This window comes from Scyliorhinus torazame, chromosome 5 (genome assembly GCF_047496885.1).
Source record: "Scyliorhinus torazame isolate Kashiwa2021f chromosome 5, sScyTor2.1, whole genome shotgun sequence".
Taxonomy (NCBI): domain Eukaryota; kingdom Metazoa; phylum Chordata; class Chondrichthyes; order Carcharhiniformes; family Scyliorhinidae; genus Scyliorhinus; species Scyliorhinus torazame.
Window position 1 is genome coordinate 108564037 of NC_092711.1, and position 13299 is coordinate 108577335.

The following is a 13299-nucleotide window of genomic DNA, read 5'->3' on the forward strand; positions in this document are numbered from 1 at the left end:
TATTTAAGTTAGAAATACTTATAATTAGGAAAGTCCAAGTACATGACAGTTAAGAATATTAGACAATTTTAAATAAAATATTTAAGGAAAAGTAATTATTTTTATTCACACTTTTACTAAATTATCAATAAGCACTTATATTTGCGGAAACAAAATGTAATATACATATCAATACATATTTTAATGTTTTCATAAGAAAAAAAAAATTTTTTATACTCTTTTATTCCCCGTTTGTTTTTTTCCCTGGGGGATGCTTTCTATATTAATGTTACTTAATTGACGTAATACAAAATGGTTGTTATTAAACTATTGGATACTGTAGTATATTTCTATACTTGTGTGTAATATTGTTATTGTAAAGATTGTGTCTAAAAGGTGGTAGAAAAGGATGGTGGTTGGTTTTAAAGTGCAGTTCGGGTGAAAAAAAATTGTTGTATGTTAATTAATTTAAATATATTGTAACCAATTGTGAAGGATGGCCGTGGCAGTGTCTTCTGTGCAGGTTATATTATTGTGTGAAACAGTAAAAACTTTATTTGATATGCTTGGGATGAAACATTCTTTTCTAATAAAATCATTTAAGGTGATAATTGTCCGAATTTGTTTTTCTGGAAGTCTCTGGCTAAAATTAATTTCTGTGATGAAGATTTTAGTTCTGGGGAATTTATGTGCGGCTATTTTTAAAAGGATTTGTAGCTGTTTGATAGCAGTGGTAGATGTTTGTGTACGGTTGAAAATGCCTATGGAAAATATTCTTGTATTTATTATGGGATGGGATTTTAATTTATGTAGAACGGAGGTAATGTGGATGAATTTTGTGCGGGGGAAACTGTCAAATTGAATATTAGGGTTGGGACAATTCTTAATAGTGGACAGATTGGAGTCACCTATAATTAGAATAGACTTTGTTGGGACTAAGAGCCATTTTTTCTTTTTGTAAAATGTATGGGGTGTAGCAATATGATATATTTGGTCTCGTCATTCGTGGTAGTGGGTAAGGTTTTATTTGGTATGTGTCGAACGTTGGTTGTGTTTATAATTGGACTGTCAGTTGCGTTGACACATGATTGTGCCTGGACTGGGGTTGTCAGTAGATTGAGGTGTGTGGTACAAGTTGGGAATTGTGGTAAAGGTGTAAAACTGTTATTGTGACTTGGCGCTGCATATTGGAAATCCGAATCTATGTCCTGTGTTTCCGGCGGGTTAATGACGTTTGTGTCTGTGGGTGAAATGTTAATATTTGAGTTAAAAATGTAGTTCTGAGTTTTTTCAATTATCTTGAATCTTGCATTTTGTCTAAAGTTTTTGTTATACCACCTTTTTGCCATATCAAATGCCTCTTGTGGTCGCTCCTTCTTAACATCTTTTTCTAATTTATTAAGTAATCTTTTTAAATGTGTTACGTAATGGTCTATAAGAATTGTTTGAGTAGTTTGAACCCAATTATTTGCATTTGTTATCAATTTTGAACTAATTTGCGGGGTAACTCCTATGGGTCGAATCAAATTGATTAATGTTTTGGATAATTTTTTAATATACTTGGGGATATTTCCTTCTATTATAGTCAGGTGATGCATATATTGCAGCATTTTGTACATTATTTTGGTTGCTGGTAAACAGAAATTTTCTTCAGTGAAAAGGATGGTGGTATTCATCCTTAAAATAAAACAGAAAGAGTTAATTTCTTATATAATTCTAAATACTTTATATGTAAGCAACATTAGTTATCGATAAAAAAATTGAGAGAGGAAAAGCCGAATTAATGTAAACTAAAATACAAACAATTTAAAATTGTTATTTTTATATTAATTTAATTATTATTGTATTTCAAACTATGTTAATGTGATAAAGATAGAGGGCACGAGATCGATCAGACGCGAGACTGGAAAATAGCTTTAAAATTTTTGGGAGTTATTCCCAAATTGTAACGTACCTGAAAGTGGTCTTGCTGAGATTTTGCAATTCGAATGTAGTCTAATAGTGGACTATCTAGTGGAAGGAATCATTCCTTGTTAGACTTTATATTTATTTTTATTAAAAATATTTGTATTAAAAAATGCTACCTGAAGAGTTGTGCAGAGATTTCAAATTGGTTGGTAGACTAGCCCTCCGTTAAATCACGATGGGAATCTTCCTTTGTAGATATTACAAAATGTTAAAGAATTTAAAAAAAAATTATTTTTTAAAAATGAGGAAAAAAGTTGTTATGAAAAAAAATATATATTTTTTTTTAAATGTGCTATCTGCATCGAAGTAGAGAGTACAGATCTTTATGTAGGCTACTAAAACCTATTTTGTAGGCAAACAATGGTCCCGACATGTTTCGCAGTCATTACTGCTCATCAGGGGACTGTTTTTCGTCCACTAAGAGCCTTCCTCTCACTAAATGTGTAGCACAAATTTCCAAATTAAAAATCTTTCTTTTTTAAAAAAAATTGAAAAAAATTCCGTTTCAAAAAAAATCTTCATTAAAAAAATTCAAAAAATGTTTCAACTATGCAAAAGTAATTAATTATTGAAGTAGTTTTACCTCAGAATAATCAAAAATAGTAGAATTGTTCTCTGAAACGCTGCAAAATGTGGAGGATTTGGTAAAGCAACCTACTCCGGAGTGAGTCTGGAAGCTTCTGACCAACTGTCAATCAGTAACAGCTGCAGAAAACCGTTAGTTAAAAAAACTGATGTCAGCAAACATCAACACACCTGAAAGAATTAGCATATTTCAATTAGGAACTGCACACTTTGCAATGTTAATATGGAACTATTAATTGTTTTAAAATGTTTTTTTTCTTTTTGATCTCCTTTGATTGTCATTTAAATTGTCATGTAAACCATTTAAATTATTGTTGGTTCACATGTGATTTAATTTGGCAAACGCATTAGCCAAAGAAAATCATTCCAAATCACACATCCCATCGATACCCAGCTCTCCATCTTCAGCACATATTTATGTATTACATTTTAACCCTATCTATATTAACAAATAAATATACTAATAGCCTAAAATCTTTTTTAGGCTATTAAAGAGGGGGGGCCTGTGAGGTTGAGTTGTGGGGAGGAGGAGGGCCCTGTGAGGTTGAGTTGTGGGGAGGAAGGGGGGGCCTGTGCGGTTGAGTTGTGGGGAGGAGAGGGGGCCTGTAAGGTTGAATTGTTGGGAGGAGGGGGGGCCTGTGAGGTTGAGTTGTGGGGAGGAGGGGGGGCCAGTGAGGTTGAGTTGTGGGGAGGATAGAGGACCTGCGAGGTTGAGTTTTGGGGAGGAGAGGGGGCCTGTGAGGTTGAGTTATGGGGATGAGGGGGTCCTGTGAGGTTGAGTTGTGGGGAGGAGGTGGTCCTGTGAGGTTGAGTTATGGGGAGGAGGGGGTGCCTGTGAAGCTGAGTTGTGGGAAGGAGGGGGGCGCTGTGAGATTGAATTGTGGGGAGAAGGGGGGTCTGTGAGATTGAATTGTGGGGAGAAGGGGGGTCTGTGAGGTTGCGTTGTGGGGTAAAGGGGGGGCCTGTGAGGTTGAGGAGGGGGTCCTGTGAGGTTGAGTTGTGGGGAGGAGGGGGGCCTGTGAGGTTGACTTCTGGGGAGAAGGGGGGCTGTGAGGTTGAGTTGTGGGGAGGAGGGGGGGCCTGTGAGGTTGAGTTGTGGGGAGGGGACCTGTGAGGTTGAGTTGTGGGGAAGGGAGGGGGCCTGTGAGGTTGAGTTGTGGGGAGGGAAGGGGGCCTGTGAGGTTGAGTTGTGGGGAGGGGGCCTGTGAGGTTGAGTTGTGGGGGAGGGGAGGGGGCCTCTGTGGTTGAGTTGTGGGGAGGAGGGGGGGTCCTGTGAGGGTGAGTTATGTGGAGGAGGGGGGGCCTGTGAGGTTGAGTTGTGGGTAGGAGGGGGGGGGTCTGTGCGGTTAAGTTGTGGGCAGGAGGGGGGGGCCTGTGAGGTTGAGTTGTGGGGAGGGGAGGGGGCCTGTGAGGTTGAGTTGTGGGGAGGGGAGGGGGCCTGTGAGGTTGAGTTGTGGGGAAGGGAGGGGGCCTGTGAGGTTGAGTTGTGGGGAAAGGAGGGGGCCTGTGAGGTTGAGTTGTGGGGAGGGAAGGGGGCCTGTGAGGTTGAGTTGTGGGCATGGGAGGGGGCCTTTGAGGTTGAGTTGTGGGGGAGGGGAGGAGGCCTGTGAGGTTGAGTTGTGGGGAGGATAGAGGACCTGTGAGGTTGAGTTGTGGGGTGGAGGGGGGCCTGTAAGGTTGAGTTGTGGGGAGGAGGGGGTCCTGTGAGGTTGAGTTGTGGGGAGGAGGGGGGTCTGTGAGGTTGACTTGTGGGGAGAAGGGGGGGCCTGTGAGGTTGAGTTGTGGGGAGGAAGGGGACCTGTGAGGTTGAGTTGTGGGGAGGAGGCGGGCCTGTGAGGTTGAGGAGGGGGGAGGGGGCCTGTGAGGTTAAGTTGTGGGGAGGGGAGGGGGCCTGTGAGGTTGAGTTGTGGGGGAGGGGAGGGGGCCTGTGAGGTTGAGTTGTAGGGAAAAAAAGGGGGCCTTTGTGAGGGGGACAGGGGAGTTGTTGGGGGGGAGAAGGGACCTTTTTGAGGGCGACGGGAGTTGTGGGGGGGGAGAGAGTGGGGACCTTTGTGAGGTGGACAAGGGAGTTGTGGGGGGGACAGGGTGTGTGTGTGTGAGGAGGGCAGGGGGTGTGTGAGGTGGGCAGGGTGTGTGTGAGGAGGGCAGGGTGTGTGTGAGGAGGGCAGGAGGTGTGTGTGAGGGGGGCAGGGGGTGTGTGTGTGAGGAGGGCAGGGGGTGTGTGTGTGAGGAGGGCAGGGGGTGTGTGAGGAGGGCAGGAGGTGTGTGAGGAGGGCAGGGGGTGTGTGAGGAGGGCAGGGGGTGTGTGAGGAGGGCAGGGGGAGTGAGGAGGGCGGGGGGTGTGAGGAGGGAAGGAGGGGTGTGAGGAGGGCAGGGGTGTGTGAGGAGGGCGGGGTGTGTGTGAGGAGGGCAGGGGGTGTGTGAGGAGGGCAGGGGGTGTGTGAGGAGGGCAGGGAGGGGTGTGAGGAGGGCAGGGGGGTGAGAGGAGGGCAGGGGGGGGTGAGAGGAGGGCAGGGGGGGTGTGAGGAGGGCAGGGGGTGTGTGAGGAGGGCAGGGGGTGTGTGAGGAGGGCAGGGGGGTGTGAGGAGGGCAGGGGGGGTGTGAGGAGGGCAGGGGGGGTGTGAGGAGGGCAGGGGGGTGTGAGGAGGGCAGGGGGGTGTGAGGAGGGCAGGGGTTGTGTGAGGAGGGCAGGGGGGGTGTGTGAGGAGGGCGGCGGGGGGGGGGGTGTGAGGAGGGCGGCAGGGTGTGTGTGTGAGGAGGGCGGCAGGGTGTGTGTGTGTGAGGAGGGCGGCAGGATGTGTGTGTGAGGAGGGCGGCAGGGTGTGTGTGTGAGGAGGGCGGCAGGGTGTGTGTGTGAGGAGGGCGGCAGGGTGTGTGTGTGAGGAGGGCGGCAGGGTGTGTGTGTGAGGAGGGCGGCAGGGTGTGTGTGTGAGGAGGGCGGCAGGGTGTGTGTGTGAGGAGGGCGGCAGGGTGTGTGTGTGAGGAGGGCGGCAGGGTGTGTGTGTGAGGAGGGCGGCAGGGTGTGTGTGTGTGAGGAGGGCGGCAGGGTGTGTGTGTGAGGAGGGTGGCAGGGGGTGTGTGTGAGGAGGGCGGCAGGGTGTGTGTGTGAGGAGGGCGGCAGGGGGTGTGTGTGTGAGGAGCGCGGCAGGGGGTGTGTGTGTGAGGAGGGCGGCGGGGGGGGGTGTGAGGAGGGCGCCGGGGGGGGTGTGTGTGGAGGGTAGGGGGTTTCTGAGGGGGACAAAAAGTTGGAAGATAGTACGTGGGAAGCAAAGATTCGATTGTAGTTGTATAAGGAGGAGGTTGGGAGAATAGTTTATTTAAAAATTATAAATGTGTTGTGTTAGGGTTATGGATTAAGGTTTTAACTAATATCACAGATGAATAAACATATGTAGGACATCCAATTAAAATATCTATTAAGTTATATAATCTTTTGCACCAATTCAATGTCCGGACGTGTAACTAAGAAAACTTTTTAGATCTAGAGTGTTGAGTCCTAAAGAGATAAAGGGGGACATAATAACCGGGAAGATAATACAGGGAAAGATTATGGAAAGGAAGGAGATATGAACAATTGTAGTATAGAAATAAGAAACAGAGAAATAGATACGTGTATTATGACACTACTTGGAACAAGTTAATGTTATACGTGGCACTCGTCAAGGTTAGGATTCCGGGTTCCGGACAGATGGGTGGTTTCCCTTTTTTCTGCACCCAGTAAGGGATACAGCGCCGAAGCGTCTGCCACTTTACTGGCGCACGTTCAACATACTTTTCCGCATCGGATTTTACGTCATCTTGTTTCACGGAACTGAGCACGTATTTAGAAATTTAAGGTAAATGAAAGTTGGAAAATAGTACGTGAGCAGCGAAGATTAGATTGTAGTTATATAAGAAGGTTGGGATGAAAGTTTATTTAAAAATTGTAAATGTGTTATGTTAGGGTTATGGATTAAAGTTTCAACTATTATCTCAAATGAAGGAACCTATGTAAGTCATTGAATTAAAATATCTATTAAGTTATATAGTTTTTTGAACAGATTCAATGTTCGAACGTGTAACTAAGAAGGCTTATTAGATATAGAGTCAGGGTTCTAAACAGATATGGGGGACATTATAAAAGTGAGGATAATCCCAGGGAAGATTATGGATAGGGCGGAGATATGAAGAATTGTAGGATAGATATAAGAATCAGAGAAAAACAGATACGTGTATTATGACACTACTTGGAACAATTTAATGTTATACGTGGCACTCGTCAAGGTTAGGATTCCGGGTTAGGGTTAGATAGAGTCAATGGATGGGAGGCTGGTTTGCGTGATGGACTGGGCTACATTCACAACCTTGGGCAGAGCAGGATCCATACCAAGCTATAATACAACCAGAAAGAATGCTTTCAATAGTGCATCTGTAAAAGTTGGAGAGAGTCGTAGCTGACATGTCAAATTTCCTCCGGCTTCTGAGAAAGTAGAGTCGTTGGTGGGCTCTCTTAACAATATTGTCAGCATGGGGGACCAGGACAGGTTGTTGGTAATCTGGACACCTAAAAACCTGAAGCTCTCAGTTCAGCAGGTAATTGGGATGACAAATGGAATGTTGGTCTTTATTTCAAATGGAATGGGATGTAAAAATAGGGAAGTCCTGCTAAAACGATCCTGTGAATAGTTACATAGAAACATAGAAAATAGGAGCAGGAGGAGGTCATTCGACCCTTTGGGCCTGCTCCGCTTTCATTATGACCATGGCTGATCATCCGATTCAATATCCTGATCCCGCCTCCCTCCTCTCACCCTCCCTCCCCCTCCTTATCTGTCGAGGCTGGGTCATTAAGTATGTTCAAGTTTAAGATAGACAGATTTTTAATGAAAATGAAATGAAAATCGCTTATTGTCACAAGTAGGCTTCAAATGAAGTTACTGTGACTTTACTGTAAATTAAGTTTACTATCCAGAATAAAATAAATGTACTACATCTGCTTTTGTGAATCACTTCTGTCAAGACGTGCAGTCCCCATCACAAAACCGGCCCACTGGAAGCAAAGTCGGAAGACTGGCCAGTCCAGTAGAAAGAAACTCTCTGACTCTCCAACCGTCAGAATGAACATGGTTCATTCCTGGATGTGATTCACAGCAGCAATAACAGCAGAATCCAACCCCTGTCATCACTTATGGACTTGCTGGTGTCTCAGCAGGTTGGATACTTGGGTGAATCCTTTACCACAGTCAAAGCAGATGAATGGCCTTTCTCCGGTGTGAACTCGCTGATGCAGGCGCAGGGTCTATGAATCACGGAATCGCTTCTCACACTGACAGCAGATGAATGACCTGTCCCTGCTGCCAACTCGCTGGTGTCTCAGCAGATTAGATAAATGACTGAATCCCTTCCCACACTCTGAGCAAGTGAAAGGCCTCTCCCCAGTGTGAAGTCGCTGGTGTGTGTGCAGGTTGGATGAATTGGTGAATCCCTTTCCACAGTCAGAGCAGGTGAACGGTCTGTCCCCAGTGTGAACTCGCTGGTGTCTCAGCAGATTGGATGACTGTGTGAATCCCTTCCCACAGTCAGAACAAATGAACGGCCTCTCTCCAATGTGACTGCGTTGATGAGTTTCCAGTGTAGAGGGCGTACAGAATCCCTTCCCACAGTCCCCACATTTCCATGGTTTCTCCACAGTGCAAGTGTCCAATGCCTCTCCAAATTCAATGATCAGTTAAAGCCTCATCAATGCACAAAACCCTTGTATGGTCTCTCCTCAATGTGAATGATGCAAAGTTTTAACAGGCTATGTCAAGGTAAAACTCTTCCGCACTCAGTTTGCTGGAACACTCTCACTCGGGGGGAGAGGGGGGTTGTCTGATTGCCTTTCTAGTCACACCGATTTTGAAAACCTTTTGAAGCAGACAAACATTTCTCTTTTGAGAGTCAAAGGCCAATGATATCCATGTCCCAGTCAACTCAGGACTCTCAGATCCTGACGTGATGATTAATTCAAGATTTCTGTCTCCAAATTCTCTACTTCTAACGTCCTGTAAGAGGAGTTTAGAAAAGTTATCACCGTCAGTCCAGGATAGACATTCAGAACAGATAATTCTAGTTCCAATGCAACATTCTTTCCTCTCTTATTTTAAAGAAAGCTGTAAATCTCCATCCACACACACACTGTTCTCAATCTGCTGTACACCCTCCCAATTCTCCTGTAGGTGACAATTTGTGCGACTCCTCTACAGATCCATGCTCACCATTTCCTGTCGAGTACAGCACTAAACATCTTGATGCAGATGCTAGACTAAAAACATACACGTTTAAATCCCGGATTAAAAATCTGTTTCACCTACAGTACTGTATTGCTTGATCAGAGTTTAATGAGCCATAGCAGTAGAAATAGATTAAGATAATGATTGTTTATGAACACAAACACGCTGCCTACAAGGGTGGTGAATGCAGAGACATTCAACTACATCAAACAGGAATTCAATGGGTAATTGAAAGAAATATACTTGAAGGACTATGGGGATATGGACAGTGAATAGGACTGACTGGATTCCTTGACTGAAAGACAACATGGACTCGAGTTGTCAAATGGGACTCCTGTGCTGTAATGGTTCTATGACTGGAAATATACAACACAGCTACAGTAACAGACAGAAGTAATAATGAATGTATTTCATGAGGGGAGCACGGTAGCACAGTGGTTAGCACAGTTGCTTCACAGCTCCAGGGTCCCAGGTTCGATTCCTGACTTGGGTCTCTGCAGAGTCCGTATGTTCTCCCAGTGTCTGCGTGGGTTTCCTCCAGGTGCTCCGGTTTCCTCCCACAGTCCAAAGATGTGCCAGTTAGGTGGATTGCCCATGATAAATTGCCCTTTGTGTCCAAAAAGGTTGGGTTGGGTTACGGGGATAGGGTGGAGGCGTGTGCTTAGGTGGGGTGCAGTTTCCAAGGGCTGGTGCAGACTCGATGGGCCGAATGGCCTCCTTCTGCACGGCAAATTTTGAAAAATGACAGACTTTATAACAACACGAGACATATCTCTGTCTTATATTAATTCATTATGTCAGCCACAAAACCCTTTAGTTGTGAACATCAGAAAAGAGACCATCCTTTAAGTCAGACAAATAAATGGACCAAGTTGATGGAGCAAAGGATGTCACTGTCTTCGAGAGAGAGAGAACTGGGCCAACCTTTCCAGAGTCTGCACCCTCCCTGGATTCACTTCCTTTCCCTCCAGTTCCTGCAGGTCAATCATTTAAGGTCAGAATGAGAAAAGAAGTGGAAAGGGGACGAAAAGAATTGAAAAGGGGACGAAAAGACGTGTTTTACTCACAGGTGTGGGACAGAGGATGAAACTTTAGCTTGTGTTAATCTTAATCTTCAGTCACAGATGGAGGAGCAGCAGCTTTGCTGGGCAGGAATGAGCAGATTCACAAGCTCCAGACTCAGACAATAGAGGAAGCTCCTTGTCGCCATTAGTACAAAGCTCGTATATTGATTGGCTGCAATCACCAGAAGAGCACTTCCGGTGTGCCAGGTCTTCCCATTGGTTAAGCTCAGCTCCGACCACTATGAGAGGGCGGAACCTGAGCCCACGTGGTGCTGGGAGGCACTTTGACCTCCAGACGCGCTGAGCTGTTGTCCAATCTGCTGTATCTTGCTTCTGCAACCAGTGATATCCTCCCGCTGGCTGGGAATGCATTGTGATGTCACAATGGACCCCGGCCTGAATCAGCCAATAGGAATCACTGTTGTTCGCAGGGACATCTTCAGCACCACCCTCCCCATCATCTCATGGAGCCAAGTTTTCCAGGGAAACGGTCCGGCCAATGGGGTGGCTCTTGAAAACCGGAAGGACTCTGATCCTCCAGCTTGTGAATGAAGGTTGAGTTTAAATACAGACTGAAACCTCCTGTATCCAACATCTGTGAATAAAACACTTTCTTTTCTCCCATTTCCAATTCTTTTCTAATTCTAGGTTCAAATTTGAACTGGCCATTTAAAAAGGATGCCTTGACTTGCTGACTTGAATCACCCCCTTTTCCCCTTGTGTAACACTGTCTGAAAATAGACATCAGGCTGATCAATGTACTGAAAGTACCTCTGCCACAGAAGATGAGCAGAGATAATGTTCACCGCCCTATAATTCTGCTGTAAATAATTTATCTCACAAACTAATGGACAGATATCACCAAACATTGGTACACCGACAGAGTATGACCCATGCAAGAGCTGATCTATTTTTTGTTAAGACCAGGATCTCGATTTTTTTTTTTTTTTAAAGTATCCGTTCACAATGGAAGATCAGACAAATTGACCCTTTCTTTGAGATTGTTGTGATTTGTTTTGAATGTTAATTGTTTGAGAATGTTTGTCGATTATCTTCACTGCTGGGAAAGAATTTGAAATGAAATGAAAATCACTCGTCACAAGTAGGCTTCAAATGAAGTTACTGTGAAAAGCCCCTAGTCGCCACATTCCGGCGCCTGTTCGGGGAGGCTGGTATGGGAATTGAATCGTGCTGCTGGCCTGCTTTAAAAGCCAGTGATTTAGCCCAGTGTGCTAAACTGAATTTGTCACAGCTGTCCAAATATCAGCAGAGTTTTCAGAGCAGTTTTTGGATCAGGATTTTCCTGAAACCTCATTGTGAGACAGTACCCTTAATAAGTAAATGTACTGTTTTTAAGGTTCAGAGTTCCAAAACCTGATTTCATTCCTGTCGGTAACAATAGATCTCAAAAACTAATGGAAGGGGTTGAACAAAACATGGCACACAAATAGGCTATGGCCAAAGGAAGAAATAATTGAATTTGTTAAGAATGTGGACTATACAAAGATTATAAATAAATAAAAGTACAGCACAGGGACAGGCCCTTCGGCCCTCCAAACCTGTGCCGACCATGTTGCCCATGTAACCTAAAACCTTCAACACATCCAGGGTCCGTAGCCCTGTTTCCCCACCCGATTCATGTATTTGTCAAAACACCCCTTAAACATCACTATCGTACCTGCTTCCACCACCTTCTCCGGCAGCAAGTTCCAGGCACCCAATATCCTCTGTGAAAAAAACTTCTCTCACGCATCTCCTCTAAACTTTCCCCTTGCACCTTAAACCTTTGTCCCTGAGTAATTGACTCTTCCACCCTGGGAAAAAGCTCCTAACTATCCACTCTGTTCATGACTAGATCCAGATCTTGGAATTTTTCATATTCAAATGGAGGGCTAGACATCTGCGCACAAAAGAATTTGTCCTGGTGCTGCATCTTTTCAATTAAACGAAAGATTGGAGGCCAAATGTTCCCTGACGCAGACTCCATGCCAACACATCAAGCAATCAGAATCCACTTGATATTTTGGCATTTAAACAAAAGCTTTAGGTAGTTTTTCCCTGGTGCACTCTTCATGGCAGCCCCTCAATCAATCAGAGTCCACTTACCAACCAATTTATACACAGTCAGTATCAATTGCCCCCTTTTAAATTTGGTATTCTTGCATCTATGCTGATGAGTATAAGAGGAAAAGCTTTGACAGCAATATTCAAATATTTTTAAAGGATTTGTTCCGGTGTGAATTCACTGGTGTTTCTGCAGCGTGAATGAATGAGAGAATCCCTTCCCACACTTGGAACAGGTGACTGGCCTCTTCCCGGTGTGAATTCAGTCGTGTTTCTGCAGGGTGGATGACTGAGTGAATCCCTTCCCACTCTCGGAGCAGTGAACGGTCTCTCTCCAGTGTGAGCGCGTTGGTGAGTCAGCAGATCCATTTTGCTTCTCAAGCTCTTCTCACAATCAGAACACATAAAATGTCTTGTGTCAGAGTGAACATGTTGGTGTGAAGTGAGATGGGTTTGAGTTCTAGAGTTTTACAGCACAAAACACGGCCCTTTGTCCACTGTGTCTGTGCCGGCTGTCAAACACCAATCTATTCTATTCTCAGTTTCAGGGATTATTAACATTAACTCAAACAAACTCCAGCTGTCAGAATGAACATGGTTCTGTCCTGGATGTGATTTCGGTTCAGTCCTGGATGTGATTAACATCAATAACAGCAGTCGTGGAGGCACTTGTGAACTCTCTGGTGTGTCTGCAGGGTGGATGACCGAATGAATCCCTTCCCACATGGGGAACAGATGAACGCTCCCTCCCTGGTGTGAATGCGCTGGTGTTTCAGCCGGAGGGACTGCTAAGTGAATCCCTTCCCACACACTGAGCAGGCGAACGGCCTCTCTCCAGTGTGACTGCGCTGGTGAATCAGCAGATCCATTTTGCCTTTGAAGCTCATCTCACAGGCAGAACATTTAAAAGGTCTCGTGTCAGAGTGAACACGTTGGTGTGAAGTGAGGTGGGCAGACTGAGTGAATCCCTTCCCACACTCAAGGCAGGTGAATGGTTTCTCCCCAGTGTGAACGTGCTATAAATTGCCCTTCAGTGTGCAAAGGGGAAGTGGAGATACGGGGACAGGGCAGGGGAAGTGCGCCTGGGCGGGATGCTCTTTTTTAGGGGTGGTGCAAACTCAATGGGCCGAATGGCCTCCTACTGCACTGGAGGGATTCTATGATGCTGCCAGACCTGTTGAGTTAATCTGGCATTTTCAGTTTGAACTCTAAATTACATACATTTTTAATCCACTAATTATATTAATTGAACCACCATAACATCAACTATGAGAAGCAGTGTGTTGATGTTTCAGCTATTGCAGCCTTGGGAAACTTTGTGGAGTTTGCACATTCTCCCCGTGTCTGCGTGGGTTCTCTCCGGGTCCTCCAGTTTTCTCCCACAGCCC

At 45.2% G+C, this 13299-nt stretch overlaps 1 protein-coding gene and 1 long non-coding RNA gene across 2 annotated transcripts in view; one reads left to right on the forward strand and one right to left on the reverse strand.

Moving 5' to 3' along the window:
- LOC140419375 (uncharacterized) overlaps nucleotides 1–13299 on the forward strand; it is a 107496-nt gene that overhangs the window by 52216 nt on the left and 41981 nt on the right. The gene's annotated exons all lie outside the window — the stretch shown is intronic.
- On the reverse strand, nucleotides 113–3339 carry LOC140419382 (uncharacterized). The gene is made up of 3 exons (XR_011945751.1): nucleotides 2531–3339; nucleotides 1934–1989; nucleotides 113–1656 (listed from the first exon to the last, which is right to left on the reverse strand). It is a non-coding gene; the product is annotated as an uncharacterized lncRNA (long non-coding RNA).